This window comes from Telmatherina bonti, assembly GCF_933228915.1.
Source record: "Telmatherina bonti genome assembly, chromosome: 2".
In the NCBI taxonomy this organism is placed as follows: Eukaryota; Metazoa; Chordata; class Actinopteri; order Atheriniformes; family Telmatherinidae; genus Telmatherina; species Telmatherina bonti.
The window spans coordinates 38,634,806-38,659,265 of NC_136620.1; the positions used below are offsets into that span (position 1 = coordinate 38,634,806).

General features: G+C 38.0%; 1 protein-coding gene across 16 annotated transcripts in view; it reads left to right on the forward strand.

The window, feature by feature from the left end:
* Positions 1-24,460, forward strand: part of mical3a (microtubule associated monooxygenase, calponin and LIM domain containing 3a) — a 94,772-nt gene that overhangs the window by 4,739 nt on the left and 65,573 nt on the right. For 15 of the 16 annotated variants that reach the window (XM_079253664.1, XM_079253678.1, XM_079253676.1 and 12 more), the window contains exon 1: positions 19,883-20,023. The gene's annotated coding sequence lies outside the window, so the exon portion shown is untranslated. Of the gene's footprint in view, positions 1-16,542; positions 16,868-19,882; positions 20,024-24,460 lie in introns of those variants that run through there. The other variant, XM_079253672.1, reaches the window with a different exon arrangement.

Genomic DNA, 24,460 nt, shown 5'->3' on the forward strand with positions numbered 1-24,460 from the left:
ACTGTTCTCCTTGAAGCTGCACTGATCAGTATTTCTACATGAATCAAAAGATGAAATTCTTTGTAAAGTAAAAGTTTTAACTGTAAGGTTTTATTGACTAATAAAAGGGATCTACGGTCTGTTGTGCACTCTTACATTTCAGCTTCACAAACTTGGACACAAATGTAAATTGTTATAATAGCAGCAGCTTTTGTCTTTAATGCATAAACTCCCCTGAAAAATGTGCTTTTATACATGTCACAGAATCACAAGATGATGTTTGTGACCAAATAAATAACATGTTCATACCTTTTTGTGGAAGCTGAATGTGTTCTGATCAGACCAGAATATTTGCTGTTGGAGAAAAAGGACACTTTATTTATAAAGTATATTTAGAGATATTGTTAAAACACACAAAGGCACAAACAATATGCTAGAAACAGAGAATAGAAAAATATGTACACAAAAATAGAAACAAGGTTGATTAGTATACATCAGGAAAGGAGAAAGAATAAAAGGAAACTTTAGAAACATCCAGCTTAGGAGCTGCGCTGATGTGAGAGAGATGACCTCCCTGGAGGCTCAAACCTGGAGACCACCAGCAGAGTGTGATGGTAGAAAAGATCTTCTGATATGTCAGCTTGACTTGCTCGGGTAAAACAGTGTTCCTGCATGTCTGCCTCATCATTATTAACACAAATACAAAATACTTTAAGCCTCAGCAAACTAAATATGACCCTAGACTGTAAATTTATTGTTCCAAAATCCAGGAAAGGGGGAAACAGAGATGCTTCTCTTTTCAGGGTGTTTAACTGTGGAATAAAATCAGAAATGAGGTAAAAAATAAATAAATAAATAAAAAAATCCATTCTTTATTTCTACTTAAAAGACAATTTATCAATTTATATTTGATAAATATGAAACAGCATAAACTGTTTATCTTTATGAAGGCCACATGTAGTGCATTTGCTTTGTTGGAATTTGTAGAATTTAAGGAAATTGCACATTTTATTTAGACATACAAGCTTTGCTTCTGCCTATTTTTTTGTTTTATTGCTTGATTTTTTTTGTGTGTATGGACACACTGATTGTAACTGTTAAAAAACTAACTAACTATTTCTATATAAGGACGGGTGGACAAGCAAAGTGGTGAAGCAGGTCAGCAGAGAGTAAAGAAGGCATCTCTGAACTATGACAGGACCCAAAGGAGTAAGTTCCTCCTCACCTCTACACTTACACAGGGAGGGGGGAGGGTGCATGAGGTCAGGCTTGGGGCAGATATTCAGAAATAGATCCAACACACATGTTGAATCTATTTATGATATATAGAGGTATATAATATAGATATGTATATGATAGAGACGTTAGATACTGATGTCAAAAAGATAAAAGTGAAAATTAAAATTGTTTAAATTTACATTTTATCCCTTAAAATGTCTTAAATCCTCAAATGCCAACTAATTAATTTATGTTTAAGAAAACAAAAAAAAAAAATTAATTAATTTTAAAAAAAAAAATTTAAAAAAAAAAAAAAAAAAAAAAAAAAAATATATATATATATATATATATATATATATATAAATTATGTTTTTTTAATAAATAATCTTTTTATTTTAAATCTAATCTGACTTTTCTGTCTCGGGTTGGGCCTCTTCATCACAGCAGTGCAAAACAAATACTTATGTAACCTAGCAACCATCCTAAATGACACAATGGCCTGGCAGTCTTGTGCATAAACTTGTCAGGGAACTGTTGTTGTGGAAATTTAGGCTGCAGACATAAAACGTTCCTGTCGAACTCATGTTTAAAGGAAGGCAGGGGATTATAGTGGAGCGCCCGGACAGACAGACAACTGAGCATGAGCGGCGCTCAGCAGGAGAACACGAGGAATTGAGCAGAAAAAAAGGTTCATTCCATTTTCATAATCCTCTTCTCGGTACTACCTTGAACCAGTTGAGCTGCAGCCAACCTGCTGCATGGACTGTGGGAATCTTCTCTCTCTTTGGTGCTTGTAAAGTCACGCTGAGAGTTCTTAAGGACTCTTGGCTTGACTCTAAATTTTGTTCTTATCCTCGGGAGCTTCATCCTGAGCGAGGGGAGAGTGGTTTAATAAAAATCCCAGTTTACCTGCTTCTGGTTGCCCCAGTTTAGCCAGTGACAGGCTGTCAGATAAGATATAATGCACGCTTTGAGGAGACTAGGTTTCAGGATTTATAGCTGCCTAAGTCACTGTTATACCCTCACAGGATGAGAAAATGATGGGATGTCTGCTCCGGCTTAAATGAATGTTGTTCTTCTGAGTAATATCCAGCTGTGTTTACAAGACAGACGCTGTAATTATATTTTGTGCATTCAGTCTGCCAGTGTTGCCTCTGTTTGACATGTGTGGCGCAGTCAGTTAATCCGCCTCGAAGTGTTTCATTTCTCCTTTGATTCATCTGGTGTAAATGTTGGACTGATTCAGAGGAACGATTCTTTAAAGTTGGAGTTTGTTTAAGAGGGAATAACAGAGACCTTCCCCTTCCTCTGTAAATAATCAGCTCCACAGTTTACAGAAATCAGGGGGCGTCAGGGAGAGAAAACAAAGACGTGAGGTCACAGATCAGAGCTGATGTCAGCAGGAGAGCTACAAGCCAAATGTGAGTCACTCTCACATGTCTTCAGACCCTCCGACTGGCTCAGGACTTACCTGAGACTAATGAAAGCAATGACTTAGCATCTATGGCTGCATGCTGTTTGCTTTTTCTCCCCTGAAAACAAAGAAAAAGACTAAATTTACATGAAAACATTCATTCTTCATTTAGAAGACATGCTACATAAACATAGTTTGAGCAGGAGACGCTGTTTAATAATGTGAACTGTTCCGTGTCTTTTATTTGCTTTACTTTTCTTTTTAGTTATTTTATTGGGTATTTATTTATTTTTAATTGTTTTACCTGTTCTTGTTATTTTAACGACATTATTATTTCATTTTATTTTTATTTTGTGATATTCGACTGTGCAGCACTTTGGTTACATTCTGTTTTTAAAAATGTGCTTCATAAATAAAGTGGATAATCATCTCATGCTTTTCATTCTGGGACTGACATGAATTTGTTTAATTTATCTTTTCTATTTACAATCTGAGCCATGTATGTTGTATTTATAGCTATAGTCTAGGATTTATAGTCAGTAGAGGTTGGAACCCTGCTTCACCCAAAAGCTTCAGATCAGACAATTATTTCATATACTAAGACCTTATCGTGAGCTAAGACCGAACAGCCTCGTCAGACTGTGTGAAAAAAAGCGGACATGACATGCTCCGTGAAAGGCCTCTTTAATGAGCTCATAGCTCAGCTCTGGGATTATGAGAATAGCTGGATTGTGAGGTGATTTTCTCTCTTACAGTAATTTAGAGACTGTGTTCTGTACTGATCTGTTTTTCATTTCCCAGTACGCTAAACTGGGCCAGGACTTTGATTTACACGTTGACCAAATTAAGAATAATTTCAGGCCGTCTTCATAAGGTTACGTCCACGTCGAAACGAGTTTAAATGTGTCCGCTGAAGTTTCTTAATGGTTCGGAGTTGCAGTATCTGTTGGAGTCGACATTTTGAGAGGTAGAAGATACAAATTTTGAAAAATGGATCAAAAAGTGTGTAAATCTGATAATTACACTGTTTTGTTTTGGCGTTTACAGCCCATCTGCATCTTTCCTAAACTGACTCCATAGTACCTCCCTCCTCTCCGACAAATCCCACCAACAGCTTCATCATTGGTGATTTACAGTATTATATGTGTGTTGCAGAAGCTACTGAATGTGGATGTTACTGCAAATTCTTCTGCTGGACTCAAATGTCTTTAAATGATATTCTCCACTATTTTCTTTGCTTATGTGCACACTCCATGCCTTATCATCTGTTTTTGATGGACTTTTGTAGCAGCATCACACAAGTCCTGGTATACATACTACAGTTGGTTCAGTGCTTTTGTAAAGGTGCACTTGCTTCTTAAAACATTACCACCATTACAGGATATTTCTCCTAGTGATGCAGCCTAAAGGTTCATTTATTCTCTATGCTAAATATGCATCAGCATGCAGACTGATCCTTCTGTCCACCTTCTGCATCCTTTATGTGCATTTTTTGGTCCATTTCCAGAAAGCTTAAAGCAATGCAACATTTCTCCAACAATTCTCCAACACCCCTGAATCATATGGCTGAATTCTCTCTTCTGCGTGTCATTTAGCTCTGCAGAGGTCAGGTAAAGAGCAGTTCATTTGTTGAAGAAAGGTTGCATCTAAAAGTTGCAGCATGGTAGAGGACTGGATTTAAAGGGGCGCAGCAGACTTAGCAACACCACCAGAAACCCTGGGGGCAGTGTTGTGCAGAATAACTTAGATGAGACCAGCAAAAGGAACAAAAAAGAAGCCCAAAAAGGAATAATAATAAGTTGTTTGCTTTTGTCTGACAATGACATCAGAACCGGTGAACCCTAAACTCTGCATTGCCATCTGTTGCTTAACTATAACGCCAAAATTATGGAGGTATGGAGCATATAATCAATGACATTTGCCTTCTTGAAAGGAACATTAATGAGGCTTAAAGCTGTCAAGCAAATTTGTTGAGGTGGAGCTCAATTTTTCCCCTAAAGGTAAGCAAAGTGGGAGTGCAGGATAGAAAGTATGTGGCCTGTTTAGGTGGCACACAAACATTTCAAGTCATACGAGGCTGAAGTTAGTTTCAGATTCGTAATATGTGTAAAGGGCAATTCCACAGAATCTTTCGGAAACTAGGCCACATTAGACCAGGTTCTGACAAAAATTTACAACACTTAGACACTTCAAACCTGGACTAAAATATTCCACATACTATGCATATTCAAGAAAATAAATAGTCTGATTTGTGAAACCTTTATTCTCTTTGTGAAAATGCAAATTAGGCTCATTTTATGACAGTAAAATGTAGTAGTCGTAACAGTGGTTGCAGCCTACTCTCCTCTCTGTAAATCATATCTCAAACAAAACTGTTTTTATATCAGATGTTGGTAAAAAAAAAATTATGATTTGATGACATTAGCATATTGGAATTAGCATTTACCTGATAGCTGAATGCAATAGTTTGCATTAATTTAGCATTACTGTGCCAAAAACTTTGCACTTGGCTAGTATGCTAAATGCTCCACATGCGTTTAATTAATATCATTATGTTGTTAGCATTTAGCCAACATTAGCATGTTATTAGCATTTAGTCAGTGCACCACTGGTTAGCATTTAGCTCCGATGACAGCTTCCCTTACTCACATCTGCATGTCTGGCTTTAGGCTAGTCTTGTTTCGATGCTCTCCACAGACCAGATCATGTGTCTGCTGGCATCAATAATGCTACGAAGGTACTGGATCCTTTTACTGGTGAACTCTGAGTTTCTGTTAGTTCAGTCTCAGTATCATCATCAGAAAATTCCCCAGGATCTGTTAGCCGTTCGTAATGAAAGCAGAACTTAAAAATAAGATGTGGGTTAAAACCCGAGGCCTTATCTGATAGAAAAAAAAAACGACTCAACACACAGATCACAAGTGCTGGCAGCAGGATGAATAAAAGGCTTTTTATGTCTTCTTAAGAAGTGAGAACCCAGGGGACACAACAGAACAAAAGAATGTTTGTTCTTTATGATGATATGATGATTGCTTTATCTTCCCATGTTAAGACGTTGGCCTGAAAGCCACAGCTTACGGTCATATTTTCTAACCATGTGATTTCATGCAGACAATACTTCTCTGATGTCCTGCTGTTTGTTTTACATGATTGTAGGCTGTGAACTTTCCCCAGCAGTTGTGTGTTTCTTTATGTGGATCGTGCTCGGAGGGCAAAGGAAACCGCTCTGCATGAAGTGCATCAGAACACACAAAAAAAACACGGCTGTCAGGTTATGCATGTGTCTGAGCTGAGAGCCACGGACCAGCCAAAGGGACGGGATCCTTGTTCTTCCAGTCTTTGTGTCCTGGTCGTTCATTACAAGCACTCTTTGTGCCAGGCGGAGATCACATGTCACAATATTTGAACAGCTGCAGACGATTGCTCTCTTTAAACACGGCAGAGGCCGGGAATGTGCTTGGATGGAAGAGACTGTGAGAATTTCTAGTAAAGGTGAGCAGAAGAAGGGACGGCGTGGATGAAGGAATGAATGAATGAAACATACTTAATGTTTTATGTGGTTCCATGTAAACCAACAGCAGAGTGACAGCTGAGAATCTGCTCTGGGTGGATAACTCATGTCGAATTGGAGTGAAATCAATTGGCTGCTATTAGACACCACTAAAGGATTGTGTTTTAGAGGTTCATTGACAACTTTGTTCAGCAGTCACTCCTGACCTGCGCCATTAACCTGAATCTGTCAGCATGTGGATATCTGCTTTTGTTTTGGCATCTTTGGTGTCTTTACACATAACATACCTGCACTTTTTCTTTCTTCTTTTTTGTTCTTAAATCACATAGTTTTGCTGTCTTTGCTGTTTTTCTCAGCCATCAGCAGCAGTACTTGCTGATAACAGCTCCCACAAAGCAAAGGCGTAACAGTGCGTCTTTGTGTGTAGAGTCTGTTGTCTGTACTGCTTACACATGAATACAGATGTGTCACACGTATGTGTGCATCCAATTGTGAAGCTCTGTGTCTCGGTGTAACAGAGGGAGACGTGTTTGGTTTCTGTCTTCAGGCAGAGTTTGTGCACATAGTCATTGTGAATGCTGCAGAACGTGACCATCATGGTCACTCTGTATCATGTTCAAGGCTCTGTAGAAACTGTGACCTCAGCCTGTTGTGGAATTACTGAGTCAACATCTGCTTATACTGTAGGAGCTGCAATTTAAATGTTCCTGTTTCGTTTTTTGGCATGAAAAAAGCTGCGTCTTTGTGGTTAAGAAATAATTGCAATTAAAATTCAACTTTAGTCACCATCAAACATATTTTCCCTTTGGTATTCATAAAGCACCTTTAACAAACACACTAAAGCTTTGAGTTTGTACTTGTTAAAATCAGAAAGGTGCTACGGAGGTTTAGGAATGTCAAACATACAACTCAGAGGCCAAATATAGCATGCAGGAGAAATGTAGTTCATATCTAAATGATATACAAGATATTAACTGCAGTTTTTGTTTTTTTGGGGTTTTTTTTAATAAAAGCAATTGCAAATCTTGATTATACCACATGAAATTACATTTATTGTGTTTTCAAAATATTTCACTGCAAGGGAATAATTTGTTATATTTCTTCATAGATCTGCCTTCAGTTTGTATTGTGAGGTGAGTCTGTCTGGGTGGTCAGGACATGGAAATGTACAGGTATGCAGGTTTAAATAACTTTTACCTGTTAGAAAACTTACTGGAATTGGAAATTCTGTATTTCATGGTTTCACAAATGATTAAATGTTTGTGACTTTGTTGATCCATTTTCATTTATAAGTTTTAATCCACATGTAAATATAATGAGGCAAAGTATAGAGATCAGATTGTGCTGCATTTTCACCCCTTTACTGACCAAACGGGTTTGAGCGATATGAAAGGTGTACCGCATATCTTCAAGACTGGAGTCCTAAAGACTAAACCTAAAGTTTTAGTTGTTAATAACCTAACTGTGAATTTATACCATGATAATCTGAGGAATTATGATACGATCATTTTACTGAAGCAGACCAAACCAGCTATATTGGTGTTCAGAGCTAATCTGGTTTTATCAGAATCTGTCCAGTCTAAGCAACAGGAGCGCCGAAGAGTTCTCCGACATGTTCCTGTCTTTGGTTCGTTTGCATTCACACTGCAAGCGAACCACACCAGGATTCACTTGAATGAGAAAGGCAACACCACTTTAAAAGAGCACCAGTGTTTGCATCTTTGGCCTGCCGCAGAGTTCCAGGTTGTGTTCATCCTGCTTCATATGAACAATAGTAGCCGTGGAAGCAGACTGGGATGTGTTTAAAGCCAACCAAAGCCAGTAAGAATGTGTCTGGAATCTTCAGTATGAGCCAAACTTCAAACTATCGTGTCATAAAATGCTAGTTATTGTTTCTGTCATCAGAATCTTTCAGATTGCTGCGATTGGCTCCAGCTTCCCCCGACCCTGAACTGGACTAAGTGGTTAAGGAAATGGATGGATAGATGGATGGATGGATGGATGGATTGATTAGGCCCTTTCAGCCTTCTGAACTATATTTTTCATATAATCTCTTTCACAGATGTCGTATTCCTTTCAGACTCAGTGACATTCCTTGTCGGAGAGGAAGATGCCATCTTTGTAAAATTTCATGTTTCATTCCTTTTTTTTTTTTTTTTAATTGAATCCAATCAAATGTTTTTCAGACTTGTGCTCATTTCTCTCAAAAATAGCAACAGATTGTTGGTTCATGAGTGCAGCATAACGACCCTGAATGACACCATTGTTGATCCTTGTCCCTACATGTCGAACCCTAACGGACATCGATGTAAACAGCTGGTGTCGACTGGTTAAAGATTGATTCTGCTAATATATGGAAACTCTGGTCCTGCACTTGGTTTATTACTATTTAAAATGATAATGTTTTGTATTTACTATTTATTTCTTATAGTTTGAGCATCATTTAACTTAGGGGTCTCCAACTCCGGTCCTTGAGGGTGATAATCCTGCAGGGTTTCTATGTGTCTCTGCTTCAAATCACCGAGTCAAATGAAGAAGTCATTGTGCCAAACATTGTTGGCTGTTGGATCCATTTAACAGAAGCAAAGTGTGTTGGAACAGGGACACATCAAAAACCTGAAGGACAGCTGCCCTCGAGGACACCCCTGCTTAAACAGGTCTTTTGTGTCCTGTTAAAGTTAAGATTTGCTTTTAAAGAATCTTTTGTATATTTTGTGTGTCTCTTTACTCACTGTGTGCCGCATTACATCGAGACAACATTAAAGGTTTGTAAAGTAACAGAGTTCAGAATGGTTCTCTTATTGTACAGAGTTTTCTCTTTTTTTATTTGGTGATGCCACAAAGAAACAAAATTGCACAAGATGTATTTATTTTCTAGTTTTGTACACCTCATACAAAGAATGAGCCACTGACTCGCTTTTTAAAGCAATCAGCTGACCCCTCAGCTGGGAGGGGAACATACCAATAACAGTCAGGAAAAATGTTGAAGCAGTACTTTTAGGAAAAGAGTGTTTATTTAAACAAATAATTGAAACATAGGTGCATAAATATCTGTATGTATTCAGGCTGAATCTGTTAGTGTGTTCTGTGCAGCTGACCTCTTCTTTCTTTGGCTGGTTTAAACAAATCTGCTCTGATTTGTGGGAAATATGGGAACCACACATTTCTGTTATGAAAAGGTATAAACTTGACTTAAATATGACATTAGGCCCTAAACAGACCTGTGGCATGCCCAAATCTGTTATATAGACAGTAAGAGTTTTGCGTGCAGCTTATAGTCAATGTGTTCTTGTATTTCCGTGCGTTTACATCATAATGTCTCATAATGTCTTCCAGCCAGGTGTTTATCCTCACAGTGTGATGTTGTTCATCCAAATAAACTGCTTATTAAGATGAAGATACAGCAATCCTTGTGTCTAGCATGTTTATTCTCTCACAGTTGTTCTTAATAATTGATTCCTTTAAATGAAAATATTATATTATGAATTTCCTCTGAGGAAATCAGATACAAAGGCATTTATGGGCACTTCAGAATAGGTCAGAATGGGTTTAATCTTTGACACTACTGATCAAAATCAGCATCTCTACCCTTTTTAGAGGGGGGGGGTGTTCATTTAGTCAGTTTGTAGTCTGTTTGGGGTGTTTTAAAAAGTCATTGTATGAAAAAAGGGAAAAAAAATTGGGAAGAAAGGGAAGTTGTGTAACAATTACTCCCATGTAAAGTTGGATTGCATGCTAGTGAAAAATGCTTTCTAGTGCTTCACCTTATGGAACTCCTAGCACAACAACGGTAGCCAGCGTGAGTTAAAAAGCTTCACGATTTCATAAATATTATAAGTGCATCGCATCATTAGTGTGAGTGTGTTTAAGGCCAAAAAGAAAAATAGTTGTTACCATGTAGCAGCTACAATGTGATTGCAATTTGACAACGGGCATAAATAACTGTAATCAAAGTACTAATATTGCTTTGCAACACAGGTGTAAAACTCCAGTCCTCGAGGGCCAGTATCCTGCAAGTTTTTGTTGTCTCCATGCTCCAACACACCTGACTGAAAATAATAAATAGGTTGACAAGAAGTTTCTGGATCCATTTGATTTGAATGGGTTGTGTTGGTAGAGAGAAACAACAAAAAACTTGTTGGATACCGGCCCTCGACGACTGGAGTTTAAATACGTATAAATACAGTTATTGATTTTGGCCGGTAAACAGCAGAAAATGTTGCACTATGACCCTTTAATCAAGCTGGTGGAGCCCGTATGATACGTGAAACCATAGTCATATCTTAGTAAAATTCTCATATCAGCCAGCGTTTAAAACAACAATAAGAAAAGAATCTTGTTGCCATGGAAACTGCTTATGTTTGCAGTTTTGTTCCAGCCTTAGGGGGAGTGCTGTGATCTCAGTTGCTGGTTAGGGCAAGGTGAGTCCCTCCAGCTCCACACCGGGATGAAAATTGGCTTAAATTTTCATAAGAACAAAGTCATGCACACCCACATACACATATATTGCACATGTACTTCTAAAATCGCGGCGCTTTTTCGGTTGATTTTGCACAGGATTATTATTAGAATAGAAAAGCACTCTTTGGTATGTTGTACACTGGGTGGAGTGTCACTACTGATTAGTACACTATGTGCTGCCTGTTTGTACACAGAGACTGCACATCAGAAATCCTACTAAGACCACTCATGCATGGCCTTACCGCACTGTGAGACAGCTTTTTAACTACAGGTATATCCTGTAACGACCACCTTAACTATGGAAAGACTAATTCTACCTATGATCACAACGTTTCCTTACATGTTTCAACCTCTAGGGCTCCTTGGACAATAGAAAGATTTATTTCAACTTTCTTCAAAATAGGATAGTTATATTTTACATGTAATGATGTAGACCCATAAGGGTGGTGGTTTCATTTGTGCAGAAAAGATGGGTTTAAAGACTAAATGGTGCATGGAAGAATATAATTGTGGTGAAATATAATTTCTATTAAACTCAGAACCTTTGGCAGTGGTCTAGCTTGTAATATTAGTGTTGGATATTGAAATGAAATGTGATTAAGGCTGTAAATGGGTCCCTATAACCTATAAGTTTCATTTAGCAACATATACAAGGTTTTCAGATATGCGGTTGTGAGTTAAATAGCTTGATCCATGGTATTAAAATGTACCTCAGACATTTATATTTCCAGCAAGTTACCAACAATGAACATATTGGCTTGTCATAGCAGGAAAAGTACAGATGTATGAAAAATGGCTGCATTCCACTATATGCTTGTTCAGGAACTGAGCCATTGTTGTAAAAAATTTGCCTTGCAAGTCAAAATGTTAAAAAAAAAAAAAATCAATAACAAGGCATGTATTTTTGATAATCTATTAATGCTGCCATGCTAACACAATAAACAAGTTGATCATTGTCGCTAACTACTTAACAACAACATGCTTGTTAGCATTAAGAGCTTAGTCAATGAAGTAACAAACCTGGTGAGGTCTAAAGTACAGGTTGGTTAATGCTTCCGCTTTAGGCCTCCCCAGAGTGCGACAGACATAAACTCCATTATGAGCTGCTGTGATGGAACTGTTAGTCTCCATTTAACCTCCCCACACTCCTCATAGCATAAGTACATCGAGACAAACGGATACAAAGGAGGAAGGTGACCTAGCTACAGACAGAACATCAGTAATGCGCTGCCTAAATGCTAATAACATAGTTAGCTAAATGCTGACAACATAATGACATTAAATACTTACTTGTTGAGCATTCAGTATACCAGCTAAATGCTACGCTTTTAGCAAACCGATGCTAGATTAATGAAACAAAGCATTTAGCATACCGGTAAATGCTCATTTCAAGATGCTCATGTAATCAAACAAATGTTTTGGTGAGTGAGTTAGCATTATTAGCATGTAATGTACATGTAAAGTCAAACATACTTTGCATTCTGGCTTCACAGACACATATTTGATCTAAAGAACTTGCAGTGTGAACAGTTAAGCCACGTAGGCTACAACAAAGAACATGTTTAGGATAGTACATGTTATGCTAGATGTTATAACTATATGGTTTCATGGCTATAATGAAGAATTTTACATTCAAGGTGGAATATAAGGTTTTAAGTGTTGGACTTTTTTTATTATTATTTATAGAAGCTGAAACTCAATCCCAAAAAGGACAAGATATCTTGACAGATATCTTATTGCAGTGTAGGATTTACAGCTTCCTTGTTTTGTGCAGAAAAAGTATTACTGGGTTTAAGTAACTTGCAAATATCCCTTTTATATTAAAACTGCTAATGATCAATCCAGTGTAGATATCTTAGGCATAACCTTTAGCCTTTTAAAACTTAGAGTCATGACATTTGCAGCCAAACTTAGGCCTTAAGCATTAATAGGTGTTGCTTAGGATCAGGATGGAAATGGGGACAGAGGGTCACAGCCATTTGACCCTTTTAACTCATCGGAAGGGCTGGATTTGTAGCCTGCCATGTTAGCAGTTCATGGACACTCTTAAAGGCCGACAGTGTGAGAAATAGGTTCAGCGTGGCCTCGCCCTGACCACTGCTGCAGCTTCAGTCTGTATACAGCCCTGCGCTGAGGTCTCTTAAACACATACAGTTAAATTTAGACTGTCCCAGACTGACCACGGACACACTCAGACCTCCTGAAATCTGGGCTCATTGTTTGCTCTTTCTCTCTGCTTTGGTGCTGCTGGTGTCTTTTCACTTGGAAAGTGTTTATTCGCCGACTTGATTCCTGGCCTGGACCCCCTACCACCTCACACACACTGTCAACATTTCTCCTGCTACCCATCATGTTCAGGAGCAGCTGACTGGAGCTGATTTACGTGGTGTTTGTACAGGGTTAGTGCTCATAGCTCTGGAGGAAATTAAATGTTCAAGTTACAGCACTGGCTGGATTTGTAACCTAAAATACTGATGTGATTTTAAGAAAGCCTTTGTTCAATATTGCTAGTCTGAACCGAGAGGCTTCATATTGTGTTTATCTGTGGGTTCAGTGATTACTTTCTATATAGAGCAGGACATTTTCTGCTAGCCTCAGTGATCTGTTTTTGTTTTATTTGGGGTCTATTTACAGGGAACTTGCTTCAAAATGATAGGTTTTGGAACATTTATGGAATTGCTAAGTTAAAGATAAACACTTTGTTTAATCCAGTAATTTCCTCTTTTTCACACTAATGACTGTGCAACGACTAATGTCTATGCCGAGATGTTAATTACATTGTACTACGATTATTAACGTCATCCTCCCAGTAACAGTCTGCATGGTTAAATTAATACCAGCTCCAGCAGGAAAAGTCAGCAGTTATAGCTTTAAAAAATATGATATAATTAATATGAATACAACTTATACATAGTTTTGTGTGCTTCTATTAATCCGGCCCTTTTATTAGGTCTATTACATATTAATGACAGTAGCAAATCCGCCAAGCACATTACTGTCATGTGATTTAGACATGATCAAGATGACTTCTAGAAATCAAGTTGAGCATCAGAAACAGAAGATTTCTTTTCTTTTTACTTTTCACTTGTCCTCTCTGGCATTGTAGCAGCAGAATGATGCTCAACAAATTAGCTTTGCCAAGAGGAGGTTTATGCCTATATGCCTCCTTTTATTTAGGAGAGGACAGATAAGGATAAAGAGTAATCAGAAAAGAAAAGGAGGATGGAGAGAAGAAAGAGGAGATAAAGATGCACCAGATAAAAAAGCAACAGCTCTTCAGTCCAGGCAGAAGCTCAGACAACCAGCTGTACAGAAACAACAGGGAGCATCCGACGGAAAACAAAGCTGGCAGTTATTAAGGAAAAAAATCATTAATTACACTGAAATCATGTCATATTTGTAGATTTTTGAGTGTCTTTGGGCTTAAAAAATGTTTTAAGTTTCAAAGAACAGGAAACTGAAAAGGAATAAAAGTCAATGCTGGGATCATATTAAGATCCCAGCAGTGATTTACTTTCCAAGATGTTTTCATAGCCACTCTCCTCCTCCTCCTCCTCCTCCTCCTCCTCCTCCTCCTCCTCCTCCTCCTCCTCCTCCTCCTCTTCCTCATCTGCCTCTCGGTGCTCAGTGGCCCGTCACCAGCTGCTGATGGCAGGCCATGAACATGATGAGATCACCTATTAGCATCACTGTGCTCATTATGGCCTTCACCTTCTGCTTTCATGCTCATGCGAGGAAGGAAAGCAGAGTTTGCTCAGTAAGAGCTGAGAGAAACGTCGGTGTTCCTGCAGACAAGATTCAGATGCTGCTAAACTATTTTTTTGTCACTGAATCATAAATACAGTCTGAGACATGAAATGTTGGACTGTACTTGTAAATTCCTTTTCCAGATTTTATTCACCACTCAGAGCGTTTTAACACTACATGTCAGTCTCATACAGCACATTTATGGTTATATACTAAATGCTTTTGCCATTGTCACACTTTTATACCCTGATAGATGCGTCGGAGAGCAGCATGGGTGGGGGGGTGGGGTGGGGTGGGGGTGGGGTGGGGGGGCAGTGTCTTGCTTAAGGACACTTCAGCATATAGTCAGGGGAAGCCTGGAATTCATCCACCAACTTTCCAGATGGTAGTTGACTGCTTTCTCCTGAGCTATGGCTGCTCATCACATCTTTTTCACTTTTATTTCAGTTTTTCCTGTATTTTTACGTATGAAAATACCAGTCAGTTTACTAAAGTAAACAACTTCAACTGTAAAATAAAATGTTAAAATTGTTACTGTAAAGAATACATAAAATGTTACTTTTATTGTTTTTAAAGAAAATATTATTTAATTTAAAATTCAATGTTTTTCATAATAAGTTTTAAAATGTACATAAATTCTCCAAAAAGTCATTTTTAAAAAGTTATAAATGAAATGCAGCAGGTCATTTAATGGCTGTCATATGTGGTAATATATTTAACTACATTAAAAAAAACATATAAAACAAACGATGTAAAAATAAAGATATAAACTCTATTTTACTATAAAAATTACTGTTTTGTTTTTTGTTTTTTTAATTTATTGTAAAATTTTTTCCAATTTAAAATACTATTAAAACAGTGGAAATAAATCAGCTGGCATTAAACTTGTGATCTCTGAAGGTACAACATTGTTAATTATTTGCTGTTAGACTGGATACCACCTACATGTGCAGCGTCTCGGAGGTATAAGGAAGCAAATGTCTTTGGAGACAGTGATGCATATTTTATTCATAAATTTCACTCCCCACTTATAGCATTAGAGGTGAAATGGCTGCATAATGCATTGGCCTGGTTACCTTCAGAGCATTATGTCTAAAGGTGCAGTTTAGACTGGTGCAGGTCAGTAATAACAAGAGTTGAAAAAAACAATCTGCGATATTAAAGCATAACTTTACATAATCCTTTTTTTATGAGAAGGAGTGCACGCACGAAGACCACACCTCTCTACACGTGCACATCAATACAGGAAAAACCAACAAATAAGAATTAATGAACAAAAGCAAAACAATCCTGGTGAACATCAACATTAAGAGCTTTGATAGTTGTGGAAAGAAAAAGTGAGACATACAATTACCCAACAAGTACTTTATTCTTTCATAACAAATGGGAAGAAAAACACCAGAGGTCCTTTTATTTATTTATTTATTTTTGCGTTGCCTGAGTGAGCACAGAAACATGTTTTTCTTTCTCACAACAGCTCAATGAAGCATTAAATCCTGCCTCATATAAATTTTTTAAGGATTTTTGGGGCTGTAGTGGCCTTTATTCAACAATAACTAGACAGGAAAGCGTCCAGAGGGGGGGATCAGAGGGGGCGGCGTGCAGCCAGAACCTGAAGAGCTGAGAAGTGTCGTGAAACACCACCTCCTCACGATACTTTCTGCAACAAGCTTTTGTTCAGCTGTCTGAGTCTGTGAAACGCATTGGGCATTTTACTGACGTAAGCTTGCAGTTTAGCTCCACTAAAGAAAAGTGCAGCATCAACAGAATATTTCCATTAAAAAAATAACCTTCATCAGCACATCTGAGAGCAGCAAGTTGTTTCTAACCCTTATCTCTCCAAGACAGGAACCGGTTTTGTTTTTTACTCATTATTAATGTTTCTGTGTTTAAGAATGAACAGTAGCCGCTATTCTTCAGTTTGACCTCTGCTTTTTCTATAAATAAGCTCCCTGTAGGAGGCTGCAGTGTGATAGACCAGCAGGTCAACCAGCCTCTTATGGGTGTTCTCATATGTCTTGTGTTATTTCTGCATTCTGGACCCTGAGGCATATTTTAGGGCAGCAGCAGCATCAGAGATGAGCAGAAACTAGATACGGAGCTGTCAGTCAGTCATAGTTCCACCTCGTATCAGCCCCACCTTAAGAAGACAACCATTGTGTCTCTGTGTGTGTGTGTGTGTGTGTGTGTGTGTGTGTGTGTGTGTTTGCAGGCAGCCTCACTGAGGATTCCTCCAATCTGGGAACTGGTGGGCGTGTGACATCACCCACCACCCGTCTCTCCATCCTTACTTCATTGCATCTGGCCAATCAGCGCTTAAGGAGATCCAGTCACATGAGAGTCCAACCCCCCCCCATCTCGGTTGCCATGACAATGAGCACTGGTCCAGGCAGCATCTTGCCGTGGTGAGAAGAGGAGGGGTAGAGAAGGCAGGAGGAGAGGCAGACAGTGAGGGGGAACAGGAGGAAGGAAAACAGAGAACAATCCCAACCACAGGAATATCTTTTTGGATCTGCAGCTTGTCTCCGTTCGGCCTGGTAAGTACCGTTTTATCCTCTTTCTGCTCCGGCTAATGCCAATGAAAGCAGATTTTATTCAGCTCATTGTCATCTCTATTTAACACTCTGATATGGCTTTTGAAAATCTCACAGATGACATCATGTGTAAATCCTTTGTGATGTGTGCAGCCTACCTCTCCTTAGGTAGACAACCTTTTGTTTGCATAATTCATTCAGCATCTTTTGATCTTTAATAACAAACCCGCACAGAGAGCAGAGGCGTGGTGGGAACCCAGGAGCGCCGTACAATGACAGGCGGTTATGTCCTGAAACTCTGATGTATTGTGACGGGCAACAAGCCATAGCCTGAAAATCTTCATCCATTTTTTTTTTTTTATTCTTCGCTGCTCCTTTAAGTCTGCCTTCCTCCTGCTTGACACTCCGCATCCTCCTGTGGTTTGTTTAATTAGCAAATCTGTGCAAATCCAAGTAGGGCAGCTTGTTCTGACTGGAGACCGTATACACAGAATGTCCTTGTGATCATTCACATCCATGCTGTTTAAATTAGCCAATCTCTGCAGGTTTCAGCTTCGTTCTACAAATGTGGCTGTTTCTGATTAAGTGGCCAAGAGTTTGATTGTAAAAAGTAACTTAGCTGCAATGCTACTTTCTGTTCTTCTATTTGTCTTAAAAATCCTTGTTTGGAGTTTCAACAAAATTAGGATCTATTGTACTCTGAAACTTATTTATTACCTGCAGCAAGGAGGTTATGGTTTTGCTGGATATCTGTTTTTTTTTTTAGTTTTTTTTTTTTTAGCAGCTTTGTGTAAAAAAAACTACTGGACGGATTTCTGTGATTTCATTTTTTCTGAGAATGGGACTTGGGCTAACTTTGGGAGTGATCCGGATCAGCATCTGGATCCAGGAATTTTCAAGGATTCTTTTTCACTGTGAGATAGAAGCATTTTCAGTATATCTGCATATAACTCCACAATAAATGGTGAGAAAATCCAGAAGAAGTTCCCAACAGGTTTTCCAAGATGTCAAAGATAGATGTGGATCCCAGGAAAATTCTGAATACTACCATCTGGAACAGGAACGATGTTCTGGATACTACCATCAAACATGAAACAAACACCACAAAATAGCCAAGTCACTGGATTCATTATTGTGGTATCTGGGAATCTAATAGTGTATCCGTGTACAATGAATGTAGGATTAAAACATGGTCTGGAAATCCCTACATGGGGTGACATGTACTGCTTGGATGAGGTCTGCGGTTTCCGATCGACAAAAAATATTTCTGCCTGGTTGGATGTTCAAGAGGAAAAGAGTACTGGTGTAATGTGTGATAGTGACAGGAGGGTTCCTCCTCCCACTGTGATCTAAAAATAGCGCATCTTTGCACTGTACTCAGGACAGACGTTAGATAAAGTGTATGATCAAAGTTGATTTGTAAAATTTGCCGCTGGATTGCTTTTTAGCATCTTTTTTGGCATCTACTGGAACACTTGAATGGGAAGTGATTTTCCACAAGTAGCCTGCAAGTAGTGGACATTTTCCTAAACAAGACACATAAGATAAGCTTTAATCGATGATTCATTGGTTGTTCTACATTTTGCATTGATAATCTGGACAGACAATATATTTTTGAAGCATGAAGGAAAGTTTTGGATTAATTTGGATAGACACAGAACAAAGGAGACCATTAGCGCCGCATATTTCTGTCCGTGGGAGGCAGGCAAAGCCTCACTGAACCATTTTTCATATGATGTTTAACCGTTTCAAAGCAATTGTTTGAAAGTTATAATTTTCCAAAGTTGAAGTCTTATGGTCTTCCACAGAGGAAAACGTCAGCCCCACAAAAACCATTATGCAATCTGCAGCTTTACTTTGTCAGAAAACAATGGACTTTGGAGTTCAGTGAGAATTATAGATTCCTTATGCTGGAAAAAGCTCTGATACAACTAAAGAGTTATAAAAAATTACGGTAAGTCATGCAGTCTTCTGCCTGCACTGTCACAATCACAGAGGTCAGAAACAACTGCAGACATTCAAACCTCACCAGAGCAAATCAGAAACGACAACTTTATTCTTTAATCCCATCATGATAGAAATTAAGAGACACATAAGTCTGAGTGAACGGTTTTCCTAGTTTTTAATTTTTTATTGGAATCACATTATCATATGATACTCCATTCTTTAAATGCAATCTTCATTCATTTATTATTTAAAACGATCACTCACTAGTGTTCCCCTTTTATCTTTTGCAACTTTCTTTTCTATTTATAGACACAAACACTATGGTGGTATTGCACATAAGTAATAATCATTAATTTGTACACAGTTTAGAGCAGTGTTTTTCAACTACTGTGAAGTGGCACATTAGTGTGCCATGAGAGATTATCAGGTGTGCCCTGAGAAATTACCCAATTTCACCTAATTGGTCTAAAAAGCAGCTCTGTGTTCATCCAAACAGGTTCCAGCGAAGATAATAAAATTCCTTCTTCTTGTGTTTATCTGATTTCTCTTCAAAAGGTTTTGATGAGATGGACTTTATCTGAATCATATGGACTTTTCCTTTAATAAAACATTTTGTTTTGTGGTGTGCCTTAGGATTATTCAGTGTAAAAAAAGTGTGCCTTGGCTCAAAAAAGTTTGAAACACACTGGTTTAGAGGTCATCGGTCCCACTCTACTGTGTGAGTAGGACAAGTTTACTGTCTCCGACACCACGTGAAGGCAGCAGTCACGCTGGAAGGGACCAATCGGATTAAACCGAGCTAAAAGGCTAACTTTAAGAAGTAGCGGGGGTTAACCGACTTCTGTTGTCTAAAAAACATAAGAATGTGTTATTATAACTCAGTTTTTACGTAACATATACAATTTAAAAAAGCTTATAATTATTATGGTTTTCCATAAACAGTTACAGCTTTGCTTGTAGGTTTTTTTTTGTTGGCGTAGACTAGTAATTCCCCCCTCCGTTTTGTTGTTATGGTCTCGCCCTCCGTCTCTGTCAGTTTCAAGTTGCGCCTTCTCCCTCCGCTGTGTGGCTCTCTGCTGTGGCAGCAACCACCACTATCCCCTGAAAAATAACTCATTTTGTCTGGATTTTACCTGAAAAAACTGGATTTACACACGGAAATTGATTTATTCTCACTACAAATGTGTGGATGTTAAATCAAAGCATACAAAGGTAAGGAGGACATATTTGTTTCGCCTGCTCGCTGGACTAACACGGTTTGTTTCTTCACGTTACCGTGGGATCCTCCGCGAGCTGCACCTTTCCACGCGAGCTGCACCTTTCTGACATGCGCTGGTTGGTTTTAATGGAGCAAGTAACCATTTAATCGTGATAAATCTGTCACGTTGGAGCTGCATTGGAAATGCACGTCGCTTTGCTGTCTGTGCATCTCTGGTCATGTGCCAGCCGTGGATTTAATGGGACAGCCTGTGGAATGTAGGTGGATAACGAGGGAATGTGGACCCACGATGAAATATCCACATCTCTTACAAAATCACGCGGTTTGTGAGTGTATAAATATCAGTAATTACTAGGGGTGTGACGATATGCTTTTGTCCCGATTTGATTAGATTCCTATCTTTTGGGGTGCCTTTTCGATTTTGATTCTCAAAATTCTTCAATATTGATGATTTTTGTAGATTTAAAAAAACATTTTCTTTTAACTATATAAAACTTCTTTTTCTTTGATTTCAGTTAGGGAAAAACAACACAGTAGCCAGAAAAATCATTCTGCTGCTATAATGCCCAAGAAGACAAGTAAAAAGATCAATAAAAACAATGAAAATGACATTTTTTAAAAATTTTTTTTTTTTATTTTTTTTTATCGTGGATTAATTTTATTTATTTGGGGAAAAAAAAGATTTTTAACAACAAAAAAAAAAAAAATCTATTATAAAATTGTAAAGAAAAAAAGATCCAGATTTCAGAGTTTTCGATTCAATTATCCCACCCCTAGTAATTACACAATGAGTTCTAAGCAACAAGTCCATGTGTTTTATTTAAAATAGCTAAGAGTTTGGGGTTGTGTGAACAACACAATCACAACAGCTGGAAAGAAGTATGGTTGATACTTATTGGTAATCTGAGAGGATATTTAGTGTTAAGAAATATATCTGATTGGAAGTATTGTGCATTTTGCTGTATTTTGAATTTTAGAGTTACAATATATATATATTTAGGATGTATATAAATAAAATGAATGTTTCCAGAGTTGTTTTTACAAAACTATCAAAATTGTTTCTACACTGATAAGAATATATTATGCTTTTATAACTCAAAAAAAAAAAAAAAAAAAAAAATCCTAAGGAATCAGTAGTTATTTTTCTTTCCTAATGAAAAGCAATGATCTCCATCAGGCATGTTTTTGAAAGATCAGCTGTGCAGGTTGTTGTGCACCAGATCTGTTCAGGATTTAGAGCTTTTTGCTGGTCTTGTCAGTGAATTGATGGGTTGTTTTTTACAAGTATGCCTGTGTAGCGTGGCAGCATCCATGATTATTTTTTAAAAAATAATTCAGTCACCATATTGGTAGCCCAGGGAAAAGTATTTGTAATTTCCTGTGCGTTAACTGTGTTGGTGCCATCTTTTCTTGTACTTTACCCATCACTCAACCCCAGGTTGTTTGCAAAGATGACAATTTAAAAGTTTAAAATCTTTACGGCATAATGTCCTCTCTCTCTCTCTCGTTAATGATGGCTTTTCTGCATGTAAATTATATTTCCTCACATCAACACTGGCTTCAATTTCTGCCCACACAAGTGTCTACTTTTTCTGTGTTTTAGACATATTTCTTCAAGCTTTCTGTCCTTATACTTTGACATATTTCTTGTCTACCTTTTATGTTTTCTTGTTTTTAAAGCCTTCCCGTTTTGTTTGAACTTGTACCAGACGTTTGACACAGCTGACTGGAAACAGCCAACACCTTTTTCCACACTTCGTGTTAAATTACCTTCTTGAAGAAGATTTATAATCCTTTCCACTGTTTCATCTGACAGCCCTCTTAGCGAGGCCATGTTTCCTGTCAGTCAGCCAGGCGTAACAGCTCATTAAGGTGTGCACATGCTCGGTTTTTACCTGCAGACTCATTTGCATATTTACACTTTTGCAGACATTGATCCTAAAGAGAAACGCAACTGACTTCTTTTTATTTTCTTTAACCTGAGAAACACTGAGCGTTGTATGGATATGAGTTAAAGTTAAAGCAAGGAAGCAGTCACTCATGCTGTTGATGCTACAAGAGCTTTTCATTGCTCTCTTGGGGCTCAACACCAAATTGTCCACAGCACAGGACAGTATTGTTTTTGGTGCTTTGATTTGATGTAACATTTGCTCCCCCTGACTCAAAGTGGTTCATAGATAAACCTGCAACAGCAGGAGGTGGCTTGGGTTAAATGAAGCAAGAAGGTCCTGACCTGACAGACGTTTATGTCTCATTCTGTCTCATGTGAATGATATCACATCTGTTCTATTGATCAGGGACATTGACCTTTAGTTATATCTTAAATTTCATTAACTTCCTCACAACGCTGTGGCAGCTACAGTGCAATATGATAGACATCACTGAAGCTTCAGGATGCTCGAGAGGAGAATGCTGAGTGGGATGTGTCATGTCTGCATAGTTCTTTGTGTTATCCTATCTCACAGTTTTGGTCTGGAGAGATCTGGATGTGGTGCGGGGAAAGAAGAGGATGTTTACTTGGTGCTGAGTCGGCATAAAAAGCATAAAAGATGGTGACAGTTTGGTGTTTTTGGAAAGAAGCTGCACAGGAAAGAAGCTACTGCTAATAGCTAATGTCGCTGTGTGAAACTAGAGAGAGGACTTCAACCCCCACCTTTCTTGACAAATCAGCTGAAAATCCGCCACTGATCCCGCTCTGGATTACAGAGTGGGACGTAAATTGCAAAGTTTTTCACGTCACGCAAAAATAATTAATTCTATTTGATTACATTCACAACCTCTGTCACTTACTCACCTCATCCACTGTGTGACGCAAGCATATTTATCTAGCTTGTCATGTCTCTAGAAAGTACAGAAAGGAGTGGGAATCCAAAACTAAAAGCTAAACTCTGCGATAAAAAAAATACACGACAACTCAAAAACGTATCCATAAAGCAAAGCCTTATAATAGTTCATCATTTGAAAAGTCCCCCCCTAGAGCACCTATTTTCATACATTGCATTTATTACATCATGCAAAGGCACTTTACTTTGTTTTAAAATGACATGTTTCTGCCACTGCTTTAACTGTTCAATAAATGCGGTTTTGCTTCGTTACAATTTCATCCTTTTGGCATAAATGTTTAAAATCAGCATATCTTAATGCAGTATGAACAATTATGTTTTAATGGAGACACAAAATCATCTTACTGATGTGATTGTATGCACCAAAGCATTAATGCAAGGCTAAGGTAAATATCGAGATATATATATCGTATATCGTGACATGGCATAAAAATATCGGGATATTACTAAAAGGTCATATCGCCCAGCCCTACGTACACCCTCCTTTTCTTCTGGTGACTATTTCTTTTTCTTTTCTTGGTTATTGTTTCCTCCTTTTCATGAGGCAAAGAGTATGGATGCTCTAGGGCTGGGCGATATGGCTGAAAAATAAAATCTCTGATTTTTTTAAACCAAATTCTATTTACAATTTTAATTGATTCCCCCCCCACTGTAAAAAATAATAATAAATTACAAATGTCAAAAATACTTGTATTGCAGTCAGCCTAGGAGTTTACCCGAATTTAAAGAGCAACTAAAAAAGCTGTTAGACAAGAGTGTAAAAAGAGATGGCAGGCGCTGCCGCTGTAAACATTATAAGAAACATGTTTGCATTTTGTGCGTTTCCACCGTGAGATAGTTTTTAACTTTTGATCATACATTTAAGAATAGGCCTCACTTCACTTGTGTAACTTTATTCTAAAATAAAAAAAAACTAATAAATAATAAATAAAAGGGCCTCCTCTTGGAATAAAAATAGTGATTCCTTTGAGAATATTTTGACTTTAAACAACCAAAATAATTTCCCACAATGGCAATGAGGTATTACAAAGAATGTTTCTTTACACTTGACATGTTTTGAAAAAATGGGGGTCTTTGATACAAATTTAATAAAAATCCCTGAATGTTAATTAAAGCTATATTTCTAACATACATGTATTACATTCTTGCTGTTTTTTGTTTAATTTACACATTTTTGGGAAGAAAGACGAGCCTGTCAACTACATCTGGCTTCAGACCCCTGTGGCATGTGACAACGCCCCCTCCCACACTGAAAAGCCTGCGTTTCCGTCACACCTAGAACTGCGCAAAAACTAAATATCACCATAAAAACCAGCTAATGGAAACACCTACATTTATATAAAACAGGTTTTTACGATATTAAGAGGTGGTTTTTCAGACATTTCAGTATCTTGCAAAAGTGTAACGGAAACACTTTTTTTGTGTTTACGTGTCCCCAGACGTGACATAGGTGGTCGTGACCAGTTCATTCCCGGTAAAGATGGTGCGGTGTGGAATAAACCACAGTGAATTTCAGAGTTTTAGAAAAGAAAGGGAGGGAGAAAAGCTTTGAAAATTCAAAGCAAATTCTCCACAGCAAGTGGAAAG